This window comes from Petaurus breviceps, unplaced genomic scaffold (genome assembly GCF_028583685.1).
Source record: "Petaurus breviceps papuanus isolate PSGF00001 unplaced genomic scaffold, PetGlider_PUasm1.0 38, whole genome shotgun sequence".
NCBI classification, from domain to species: Eukaryota; Metazoa; Chordata; class Mammalia; order Diprotodontia; family Petauridae; genus Petaurus; species Petaurus breviceps.
This window is the reverse complement of record NW_027186304.1, coordinates 75,384,863-75,397,781: the sequence shown is the minus strand read 5'-3', so window position 1 is coordinate 75,397,781 and position 12,919 is coordinate 75,384,863.

The window sequence follows — 12,919 nt, the reverse complement described above, 5'->3', positions numbered from 1 at the left end:
TAAGATATTCTGCAAAAGTACTTTTGGGAGTTGGATGTGAGAAGATGAAAACAATTTAAATGGAGTACATAGCAGAGCAGAGTCAGGGAAAAGTCATAGACAACATTCTTTTTTCATCTGCTATTTATACATGTAAAACTATACATATATATGAATATATATATGCATACATATTCAGTATGTGTTAAAAATATAACCAAAGTATAGACAGACTTGTTAAATCCTTGTACCCAAAACCTAATTGTCCTAAAATATGCAACTAGGTTTCAGTTTTGAAAAATCTCTTTGTATACTTTGTAAAAATATTCGGTATAATTTAGCAGTGCTTTTCACACATGCACAAGCAACACAAGTAAAAAGTGTAAATTTGAAGAGGTAAAAAATAGAATTTGGAAGACCTGGACAATTGTCCTTTATCTGCAAATAGCTCTTATTGAGCAAGCAAATATTTTTGAAATCTTTTTCTTTCTTTGTAATGGGATATTGGGGATAAAAACCTCTGATTTCATTGATATCTAGAATTCCTGCTACAAATGAAGACTAACACCTCTGCAGTTTAGAGTTACCAAGAGAGTAAGTGACTTGACCAGAGTCACAGAGCAAGCTGTTTCAGAAGCAGTGCTTGAATCCTTCCTTTACCATTTCCAGGTTAGCTTTCTGTCCACTAATATTGGAGGATCATAGGATCATATATTTAGATATGGAAGTTATATTCGAAACCATTAAGTCCACCCCCCTCATTTTTTAAAATATATTTTTAATTAATTTGTTTACTTTTAGTTTACATGATTCAATTCTATAATTCCTTGAGTTTCACATTTTGTCCCCCTCCCTCACCTCCCCCCATAGTGGCATATAGTCAAGTATAGGATCTGTAAATACTTTCACATGATACATTAATCATGTTATAAAAACAGATTGTATCAGATGGAATGAAAAATGGTAAAGAGGACATAAAACCAAACAAGAAAAGGAAAAAGATCAGGTATTTTGCTTCCATATGGATATAGACTCAGTTCTTTCTAGTTCTTTCTCTGGATGCACACATTTCTCTCCATCATGAGTCTTTTGGGATTGACTTATATCACTGCATTGCTGAGAAGAGTCCAGTCTATCAAAGTTGGTCATCACACATACGTTGTGTCTGTAATTGTGTACAAATTGCTCCTGGTTCTACTCTTCTCACTCAGCATCAGTTCATATAAGCCTCTCCAGGTAAATATGAAGACCATCTGCTCCTCGTTTCTTATAGCACAAAAGTATTCCATAACATGTATATACCACAACTTGTTCAGCCATTCCCCGATTGATGGGCACCCCCTTAATTTCTAATTCTTTGCCACCACAAAAAAGAGCTGCTATAAACATTTTTGTACATATGGGTCTTCCTCCCACTTCTATGATCTCTTTGGGATATAACCCTAGCAGTGGTATTGCTGGGTCAAAGGACATGAAATTATTTATAGCCCTTTGGGCATAATTCCAGATTGCTCTCCAGAAAGGCTGGATCTGTTCACAACTCCACCAGCAATGCATTAGTGTTCCAATTTGCCCACATCCTCTCCAGCATTTGTCATTTTCCTGTTTTGTCATCTTAGCCAATCTGACTGGTGAGATGTGGTACCTCAGGGTTGTTTGGATTTTCATTTCTCCAATCAATAGTGATTTGGAGCATTTCTTCATATGCTTATATATACCTTTAATTTCTTTCTCTGAAAATTGCCTGTTCATATCCTTTGACCATTTATCAATTGGGGCCACCCCCCTCATTTTGCAGTTGAACTTGAAGTTAGAGAAATGTTTTGCCCAAAGTAAAAAAAAGTAATAAATGACACTGTTATCTATAGATGTGCCTCACTGAGAATTGAACGTTCCCATGAAACAAGGACACTGCCAGAATATTCTGTCTTTTATGTTAATAAAATCAGTACCATGAGCATTTAAGGGTCAACCAGTAAAATAGTATAAGCATAACCATATCCTATCTTACCACATAATCATCACAGATTTTATGCCAAACTTTTTGTCTAAAGTGGAGTATGACCATCATGTGAAGCTTATTGTGCTGGTATAGCTTAAAAAGAATTTATTTTTAAGCTGTATCACTGGAAGAGGAACTGTACAGTTTAGCTAGTGTGGGAAGATACAAGTCTTATCATATCTCATGACTTACTCATGGCAGGTTCACCTGAACACCCATTCCTCTTGGGCCTAGGGCTCTTCATTGGGTTGAGGACAATACCCTTAGTATTGCAGCACTCTAAACAAACCATGCAAGTCGGCTTTCAGAAATATACTGACAATGCAGGGGTGCTGCGAATTCTCGACTCATGGTTTGCAGTGCAAGAGAGACAAATGTGCATGCATTTGCCACTGGTGAATACATTGCTACTGTTTCCTTTTAAGTGGCATGATGAACAGAATTATACCATCCGACGATTACATGATGAAAGGTTATAAAACAATTTTTGGAGTAAAAAAAATACAATGAGATTGTGGTGGCAATGATTATGTGGTGAAATATGGCAAGTTTGGCTAGAATAGCCATTTGTGATTTTTAAATGTTCTATTCATAGTGATATACTCTAACATTTGAAATATGTGTTTACAATATATATGAGGTATGGATAGAAAAAATTTTTTTCCACAGCCCTGGATAAACACCAATTTGTGGAATCTTGAGAAAAGTTTGACCAGAAGGTAGTTGAATCAGTAGACTGTATTAATTTCATCAGTTACTTTAGTAACACAATATCTTCTAAAGTCATTCATTCATTCCTCTGTATCCATCCAAAATTTATTTAGCACTAGCACTTCACAGAAAATAAAATTTTTCTCTGAAGTCCCAAAGGTCCCTGCTTTTAGGGATGTTCTGGTAAATGCCTAGTAACCAGCTCTTGTAAAATGTATACATGACATACTTTTAAATTTAATCTGTATTATTAAGATTTTCTCCAGTAATAAAATATGGGCACTAGACAAAACCGCAAATCAAGCCCTAACGTATATGTTTACTGATTTCCAAGTTGCAAGTCCCTCATTGAAAATTTAACAATTGGCTGTCACCAGCCAGTCAGAGCTGACTCCCATACACTCTTGCTTGTAGTTGTCTCCTGACTGCCACTTTTTTTTTCAACTCTGTCACAAGGGCATTTCCTTTCAAAGTTCTAAAGTCTAGATAAAATCATTTGAGTTCTCTGAGCAATATAACTTAGATGCAAGGGATGCATGACAACCAAAAAAATAAACTGCTGCTGTAATGTATTCTATAATAACACATATCCAATAGGGGCGGCCAGGTTTCACAGAGAGTAAGAGCACTGGCTCCAGTGTTGGGATGACCTGGAGATCGAATCCCGGGCTCAGACACTTAGCACCCACCCAAAAAAACTGGTTATGTAACCTTGAGCAAGTTACTTAACCCTGATTGCTTTTTTAAAAAAAGAAAGAAAATAAGTGATATCTGTTCAACAGACTCCAGTGTCTTATGGGGCAGCTAGATGGTGTGGTGAATAGAGCACCAGCCAGTCAGGAGAACCTGAGTTTAAATCTGACCTCAGACCTTGATAACTTACTCACCGTGTGACCTTGGGCAAGTCACTTAACCCCAACTGCCCTTCAAAAAAACCCAAAATACAAACCCTTTTGGGGGCGGCCAGGTGGCTCAGTGAGTAAGAGCACCAGCTCCAGTGTCGGGATGACCTGGAGATCAAATCCCGGGCTCAGACACTCAGCACCACACCCAGAAATAACTGGCCATGTAACCTTGCACAAGTTACGTAACCCCGATTGCTTAAAAAAAAATAACATGTATCCAAAGCTCATAAAAAGAGATCCCCAACTTGCTCAAAAAGATTCACTTCTTCTTTGAGCTAAGCAGTGACCAAGTTGAAGAGCAGGAGTGAGATATAGATAAAACATTCATTAAGTGGTTACCATGCTATACTAAGTATATAGGAGCAAAAATGATAGTCCCTGGCCTCGAGGAGCTTACATTCTGACATGGGGAGACAACATATAAAAGGAATGTAGTGAAAGGAGGGGTGAGGAGGAATGGAAAGAATGAGAATAGTATGGGCATTGTGGTCTGAGCTGTATTTAGAATGAGCATAACTGGAGAGAAAGAAACTCCAACTATGTGGGAACTTCCTTTCTGTCCTTGATCTTCTTCAAATCTAGCAGAAGTATCTGTTGATCAAGGGGTATGAGCATTTTAACCATTTGTTTAGTACAATTTCAAATTTGTTTCTAAGATAGTTGGACAGATTCCAGTTACTAACAATGTATTAGTATGCCTATCTTTCCACATTTCCTACAATACTAAATATTTCCACCATTTGCACCACTGCCAGTTTTCTAGGTGTAAAATGAAACCTCATAATTGTTTTCAAGCACCTACCTCACAAGATAGTTATGAGGAACAAATGAAATAATATTTTAAAGTGTTTTGCACAGTGCCTAGCTAGATCACAGTAGGCACTGTATAAAAGTTCTCTTTCCTTCTTCATTTGCGTTTCTCTTATGGATGTTAATAGTTTACAATTCTCCTTTTGTGAACTTTTTGTCTATATCATTTGACCATTTTTCAATTAGTAAATAGCTCTTGGTCTTATACATTTGTGTTAATCCTTCACATATCTTGCATATCACATCCTTATCAGAGACATTTCATGTAGACAGTTTTTTCCAAGTGCAATTTCCTTTCTTATGTTAGCTGCATTGATTTTGTTCTTACAAAAGGTTTTTCATTTCATGTAATCAAAATGATATATTTTATTTTTCACTAACTCCTCTTTCCTTTGGTTAAGAATTCTCTTCCTAGACATAGTTGAAAGATACTTTTACCCATTTTATTTTGTTTTTTAAATCATGAAATCTTTTACATTTGAGTTACTTATTCATTAGAACTTATTGTGTTATGGGGTGGCCAAGTAATACAGTGAGTAAGGGCAATGGCCCCAGAGTCGGGATGACCTGGGATTGAATCCGGGCTCAGACACATAGCACCCACCCATAAACACCTGGCCTTGTAACCTTGAGCAAGTTACTTACCCCCAATTGCTTAGGGGTGGCCAGGTGGCTCAGTGAGTAAGAGCACTGGCCCCAGAGTCAGGATGACCTGGGATCGAATCCAGGCTCAGATACTTACCACTACACCCAGAAATAACTGGCCATGTAACATTGATCAAGTTACTTAACCCCAATTGCTTAAAAATAAAAAAAGAACTTATTGTGTTATGTGGTATAAATGAATGTCTATATTTTTTGTTAAATGGACTTGAAGTTATGCCAAAACTTATTTTTAAATAGGGACTTCTTTGCTAAGTAGAGTATGTTGCTGCCTAAATCAGATCCCAAGGTATTTAATTTTTTAAATAAATTTCTGTTTATCTAATCTGGTATACTTAATTGCTTTTCTATTTTTTAACCAGTATCTAGTAGTCTTGATGATTTTTTCCCTTTTAATATGATTTGAGACATGAAAGTGCTATTGCTATTCTTCCTTCATTCTTTCTTTCTCCCCATTATTTCCCTTAGGTTCCTAGACATTTTGTCACTCAAGATGAACAAACAGAATGAGTATTACTTACCATATCACAAATTCCTTAAATATATTTACATTATTGCTTTCTTTCTTTTTCTTTGTTTATCTACCCCCTCTCCATCTTACTCTTAGCTTAAATAACTTTCATCATTCCCTTTAATTTATTTTGTATTTTTCTTTGATTCTTTGCCCCTTTTAGAATAAATATTCTGAATTCTGTTCTTCCATTCATTGCCTCTACATACTTCTTCCTTCCTTATTTATCTATATTTTTCCTTTATGAGAAGAAGAACTTGTCCACTATCAAATTTGAGCTCCATCCTCTATCCCATTTATATGTTCTTACAATTATAGAGTCTATCCTATTCTCTCTCTCCATTGTATACGTATATATTTTATTTTATCTTTTTTTGTTTTTTTGGATTTGGTGAAACCCCCCACCCATACCTCAATCTTAGAAATTCATGGTGGGGGTGGGGAGCTGGAAATGTAATATAGTCACTCTGCATATTAAATTATGAGGACTGGTTCTGTCTCTTGTGCATACCATATTGTAGCAGCAAGCACCCCAAGCATCCTCAGGGTTTGCTGCCACCACAGGTTCTTGGATCTGCTTTGATAAAGGAAAGCAACTCAAAATGGGTTAACAAACTTACTTTAATCGGTCAAACATATATCATTTACCTCATTCAGGGGAAAAAGGTCAGCACCCCGAACTTCAAAGTATACAGGCAGAATTATCAAGGCAGAAAAACAGATCAAGTAGACAGCTTTCCAAACTGTCCAGCCATTACATCAATACCCAATCAACATCTGGGTTTCAACATCTGGGTTTTTCAAAGCCAGGGGGCTCTGGACAACAGCTTCCCAGAATCCAGATCAAATCACAGAACACTTCTCAAAGTGAGCCCCCAAAACAAAGCTACACATCAGGGCTTATATAGCCTTCTCCTGGCTCAGAGAATGTAACAACCTTATTGACCCACTGGCCAATCAAGAAGTATCTACTGAAAAACAAGCCTCCCACCCCAGGCTCCAGGTGCACTTTAGCCTAGGGGCGGGGAAGATCTTTAAATTTGCATTGCCATTACACATATTATCTAATAGCTTCCAAGGCCAAGCCCAGGCTCTGCATCTAGGGATCCATATATTCTTTATTCTGGAGTGGGATGCAGTTCTGTAAACACAGCCTTTTTATTTTTGGCTGGGATAGGATGAAGGGGGAGAAGGTTGTCTCCTATTATATTGGCCTCTCATTAAGATATAGGGCTTCTTACTACTTTTCCAATAGAAAAAAATTCTTATAATAGCCCCCTTTCATTTTCCTTTCTTGGATGAAACTTGTCTTCTAATTTTCTCATTCCAGTCCTTACCTCCATTAAATTTATAGTAGCATCTCAGAACTTCCAGCTCATTTTGATGAATTAAGAATACTACTTTTCTTTAATAACTCCCCTCAAAGATGGATAAGGCTGCATCTCAAACTCACCTAAGTCTGCTCTATTTATCCTCTCCCCATATGCATAACTATTAATTATTATCCCCCCCCACAAAAGATATTGGTTTGTTTTTGGGGAAAATGGAATTTAGCTCGTAGAATATGAATTTCACTTTTCCTTCTCTATTTCTTTTCTTTTTCTTAAAAGCAATTGGGGTTAAGTAACTTGCTCAAGGTTACATGGCCAGTTATTTCTGGGTGTGGTGCTAAGTATCTGAACCTGGATTCGAACCCAGGTGATCCTTACTCAGGCCAGTGCTCTTACTCACTGTGCTACCTGGCCGCCCCTCCTTCTCTATTTCTAACCTCAATTACTCCCTGAATTCTCTCACCCATTACATACATTTTGTCCTTTTATGTTTCCTCTTCTCAGTCTATTTTTAAAAATTTCCTCCTATCTTTCTGAATACTCCTGAGTCTTCTTTTTTAGATCTTTATCCATCTCATGCCCAGTAGCCACAGGTTTGTTCAAGGCTCTGCCCTGGACCCCTTTCTCTTTTCTTTCTACACTATTTTACTTGGTAAATTCATCAGCACTCATAGGTTCAACTATTATTTCAGTGAAGATCATTCTCAGATTTATATATCCAAACCAAATCTCTCCTAGGCTAGCTGCCTTTTAAACATCCTGAACTGATTGGCCTGGTAGAAACTTGAATCCAACAGGTGCAGAACACAACTCATTATTTTTCCCTTAAAATCCTGCCTTCTTTTCAGCTTTTCTATTTCTGTCAAAGGCATTACTATTCTTCTTGTCACCAGGCTTAGAAACTGAGCATCATCCTTGACTCTTCACAATCACTCCACATAACCAATCTGTTGGCATATCTTATCTACCTACAGGATCAAATACAAAATTCTTTTTTTCACATTTCAAGTTTTTAATAACCTGGATCCTTCTTAACTTTCCGGTCTTATTATGCTTGTTTACCATCCCACATATGTGATACTCCATCTCCCATCTCTGTGCTCTTCCACAGGGTGTCCCTCATGCCCGAAATGCTCTTCCTTCTCACTTGTACCTGTTACTTTTCATTGTTTTCTTCAAGTCTCTCCTTTCTCTGAAGGTCATTCCTGATGTCCCCAGCTTCTAGTGCCTTCCATTCTGAGATTATAGCTCTGTAGGAGAGAGTGAGGCTGATGACTTTGCAAAGTCCTTTCAATCTTAAATCCAATTCATTTTCAAGTCATGGCATCACCTTCCTGATGTCATGGTCCTCTTTAAGAATGAAGGACAGGGGGTGGCTAGGTGGTGCAGTGAGTAAAGCATTGGCCCCGGAGTCAGGAGGACCTGAGTTCAGTTCCGGCCTCAGACACTTAACACCCAAACACACACAAAAAGCTAGCCGCATAACCTTGGGCAAGTTACTTAACCCCAATTGCCCTCCAAAAAGGCAAAAAACAAAAGAATGAAGGACAAACAACAACCTAGTAGTAGTAGGAGCTGCCCCACTGGGGACTCAATGGGTCAATTCCAGTTAGACAATACAGCTCCCTCCCTCTCTGCTTTCCTTCTTCCCCCCTTTATCCCTTTCACCCATCCTACCTTCTCTCCTGTCCACAGAGGGAATCATACCCTTACCTGTTGTTGGTTTTACAAAGGAATATAAATTTTGATCTCTGAAACCTCACAAAATATCTTGGGGTTTACAGGGTGGATTTCTTTCTTAAGGACACTTCCTTAGACCCAAATCACTCTGGCCCTCATTGATTGGCTAACAATAGGTCCTGGTCCAAACCTTACTTGGTTCATGGTTGGGTCCTGATGACTCAGAGTGGGTGTAAATAGCAATTGCTTCTGATTTGGTCAGAAACCGTGAGGGTCTTCCCCTCCCAGATTGATTTTTTTTGACTAGGTAAAAAAGGCCATTCTTTGTCTCATTTCTTATTTAGTCTTAATCACTGAATGAACATTGTCTCAGTCAAACTAAGACCTGGGAAAGACCTTAACTTAAAAAGGACAAGGTCTCCCATGGCATCCTGGGTCTTCTCCAGTCATCCTAATCTATACCTGGCTACTGGACCCAGATGAATCAGGAGGAAAGAGTGAGGCTGGTGATTTACATAGCCCTCCCTCACTTAAATCCAATTCACCTGCAAGTCATGGCATCACCTTCCTAATGTCATGGCCCTCTTTGAGAATGAAGGACAAACAACTTCCCTTCATGCACACACACACACACACACACACACACACACACACACACACAGTCTTTTACTCTGTATATATCTTACATGTTACTAGTTATACGCCATATTCCTTGTTAGGATGTGGGCTCCTTGAGGGCCATTTTAACTTTTCCTTGTGTCACCAATGCAGAGTACAATACCTGTCATATGATATGTGTTTAATGATGCTTATTGAAGTGGAAGAGAGATCAGGTTCAGTGATAATGTCTTTTCTTGATAATTGTACTTATTTATTTTATGATGTTTCTCTTGTATGAAGTCTTTTCAAGTTTAATATACTGCTCACATTTTTTAAAAATTAAAAAAAATGATTTAATTATCTCTTTTGTAGGAGGCTTATTTTTTTCTCATTGATGATTTATAAAAGATGTCATTTAAGTTTGCAAATTCAGTTATTTTGCTTGTTGGAATAGCCTATTCTAGTTTTCCCCTGTAATTTCTAGTGGCTACAAAGTAATCCTTAGTTATTTGAGCATAAGTTTCTTCATAAATGAAGATGTTTCTCCCTGATGCTTTAAAAAAATCTTTTGATATTGAAACTGAATTTTAACCATCACATACTAAGGTGTTTCAAGTACAAACCTTTATGCTGGATGGTGATCTGTGAATTTAATCATTCATTACTTTTCATGTGTAACCAAAAGTTTTGGAAAGTTTTCTTTTTTTTTACATTCTTTGTCTTTATTAATTTGTTTGTTTACATTTAGTTTACAAGATTCAATTCCACAATTCTTTGGGTTTCAAACTTTCTCTCCCTCCCTCCCCCATGATGGCATACAATCAAGTATAGGATCTACAAATACTTTCACATTAGACATTAGTCAGGTTATAAAAAAGGATTGTATCAGATAGAATGATCAATGGGAAAGAGGAAGCAAAACCAAACAAGAAAAAGAAAAAGATCAGGTAGTTTGCTTCAATCCAGATTCAAACTCAGTTCTTTCTAGTTCTTTTTCTGAATGTAGACATCTCTTTCCATCATGAGTCTTTTGGGGTTGATTTATAACCCCGCATTGCTGAGAAAAGTCCAGTCTACCAAAGTTGGTCATCAAACATATGTTGTGTCTGTAATTGTGTACAAATTTCTCCTGGTTCTACTCTTCTCACTCAGCATCAGTTTATATAAGCCTCTCCAGGTAAATATGAAGTCCATCTGCTCCTCAATTCTTATAGCACAATAGTATTCCATAACACGAATATACCACAACTTGTTCAGCCATTCCCCAATTGATGGGTACACCCTTAATGGAAAGTTTTCTTATATTATTTTTCTTGCCTGCCATATGCTATATAGGCTGTTGTTTTTTCAATTTATGGTATTTTCCTTAGAGAGACCTATGTTGTCTTTTAGGTCAGCCACTTTGGTTTATATTGAATTTATGTGTTTTAAATATTTCTTTTTGCTTCTTTTTTTGTTTAATTTTCTTCTACTTCTATATTTTTGAGTTTTAAATCTGTCATTTGATCTTTCAGATTTTGGCTGCTTTGGAAAGTTCTCCACTGTACATTCTAAAGTGTTTCCTTTATTATTGTTAATTCTGTATTGAGAGTTCTGGTTTATAAACTAATTTCTATCTTCATATTTTTAAAGTAAGTATTTTTCCTTTGAGTAATTCTAGAGTAACTTGCTATTTTTCTATAATCTTTTGGAAATTTCCAAAATTTGATTTTTTCATGCAAGATTTTGTGGTTGATTTTCCTTTATAATATTAGTTCAGTGTGTCATGGATCTCTGAATTTTTATTCTTTTTTCCCTCTGTCTTTGAGTTTTCCTTTTTGTCAGTTAGAGTTTACTCAACTTTAGTTTTTGAATTTTTTATTTTGTCTTCTTTCTTATATTACCAGGAGCTTGAATCATTGCTCTCTTTCCTCTCACCACCATCTTCCACTATTGAAGAGCCCCTTAAGATGAGGCATAGTCGATCTCCTTGTATTGGGAGAATATGAGGATCTACTGGCTCCCTATTTAAAATAATCTCTACAGGAAAAGGACTGATCCTAAATAGGGTTCTGCTTCTCATTCCTTCAAGTGTGGAATCCCTTAGGGTTTCCCTTCCAACAGGCTGTGCTCTCCTGTCTTTTAATGGGCCTTCCCAATTGCATTGCATTTCCTTTTTCTGGATTGGCAGAGTCAGTGTTCTCTGTCTCTTTTAAGTGAAGGGGAATTCATACTGAGTGACAGCTGTGGATAAACTAGGCAAGAATCCCCACATTCTGTCCCTGAAGCACAAACCTGAGAGATTGCTTGAGTCGGATGTGTCTGGCATGCTGTTGTTCCCTGCTCTGCAATGAAATTGGGGATGATGAATGGGAGTTATAAGTAGTTCAGTTTATTATATTATTTCACGAGAATTTTATATTCTCTGATGTTTCTGCCTTCTTGTCCTGTGAGAATTCAGTTAAAGTATATAGACAGATAGGTAGATAGATAAATTATTGATAGATAGATGAATATACATATGCACACATATAAACATGTATATATGCACACACATATGTATATTTATATATGCATATCAGCAGCATGTTTCCTTTTTTAAGGTTTTTAGGTTGAAGAGACTTGTGCAATTATACACTAACTAAAGAATCAATGTGTAATTTAATCCCTTTTACAGACAAGAGGGAGAGATGCTCAAAACTTTACGTCATCACATAGGTAGAAATATTTTCCCTCTAAAATTGGCACCATTTATCTCTAAAGTTGTTATTTAGAAATTCAGAGGAAGAGTTTAACAATTATAAGGCAATGAGTATTTATAAAATGTCCACTTCTATCTAGTTTTCATCTAGTTCTTTTACAGGAATTTGGGGAAAAAAATCTCAATCATGAGATGATTATGTAGATAACAAAATCTTAGCCATGAAAGAAATGTCAGGGAATCCTTTCCCATAGAAAAATGAGAGTACAGCTTTCTTTAACAACTCTGTGGACAACTAGGCCTCTGGTTTGCTCTTTCATTTTATAGCAGAAGCCAATTTTGTTGTTGTTGTTATTAAGTGGATTGTCTCAGAGGGGCATCGGAAAATAAGGAAACTATCAGAAGGCTTTTAGAAATAATCAGTAATATTTTCCCATCAAATTACTAGCAGATATAATTTTCATCTGACATGTTATGATGATGAGCACAAGTTGGAAAAATTCCCTTTTGGCTCAAAGTCAGGCAGCATTCTCATAATTCATACACTCTTATAACACTTATTGAGTTCTACAAAATGCCTAGGAGGCATCCACAACAAGTCTGCTGGTTTTCAGAAGCAATTACTCTCTCTACAATGCAAGCATAGTTTACATTGAATGCACTACAAAGGGCTGAGAGTTGCATACTTGGTTGCATTATTTTTTTTTAATTAAATTAAAAGTTAAATGGTACCCAGTGGGAGTTCACTAAATGTTAAGTAAATGTTGAGTAAAGTAGCCTTTAAAGATCGTGTAGTACCTCAGCCGCACTTTCAGGTAGGGTTACCCCTTCTTCCCCACCCAAACAATATGAAAATCAATTTACTTAAGCCTATATCTAGGAAAGAATTTGGGAGGCCAGAAAAAAAGATACATTTTATCTCCTTCCAGGAAGGAATGGAATAACTGAGCTTGAGATCACTTTCTCATTTTGAGCTAAAAATTACTTTAGAGATTCTTTAATCCAATATCCTCCTTTTAGAGTTGCACAAACTAAAATACATGATTT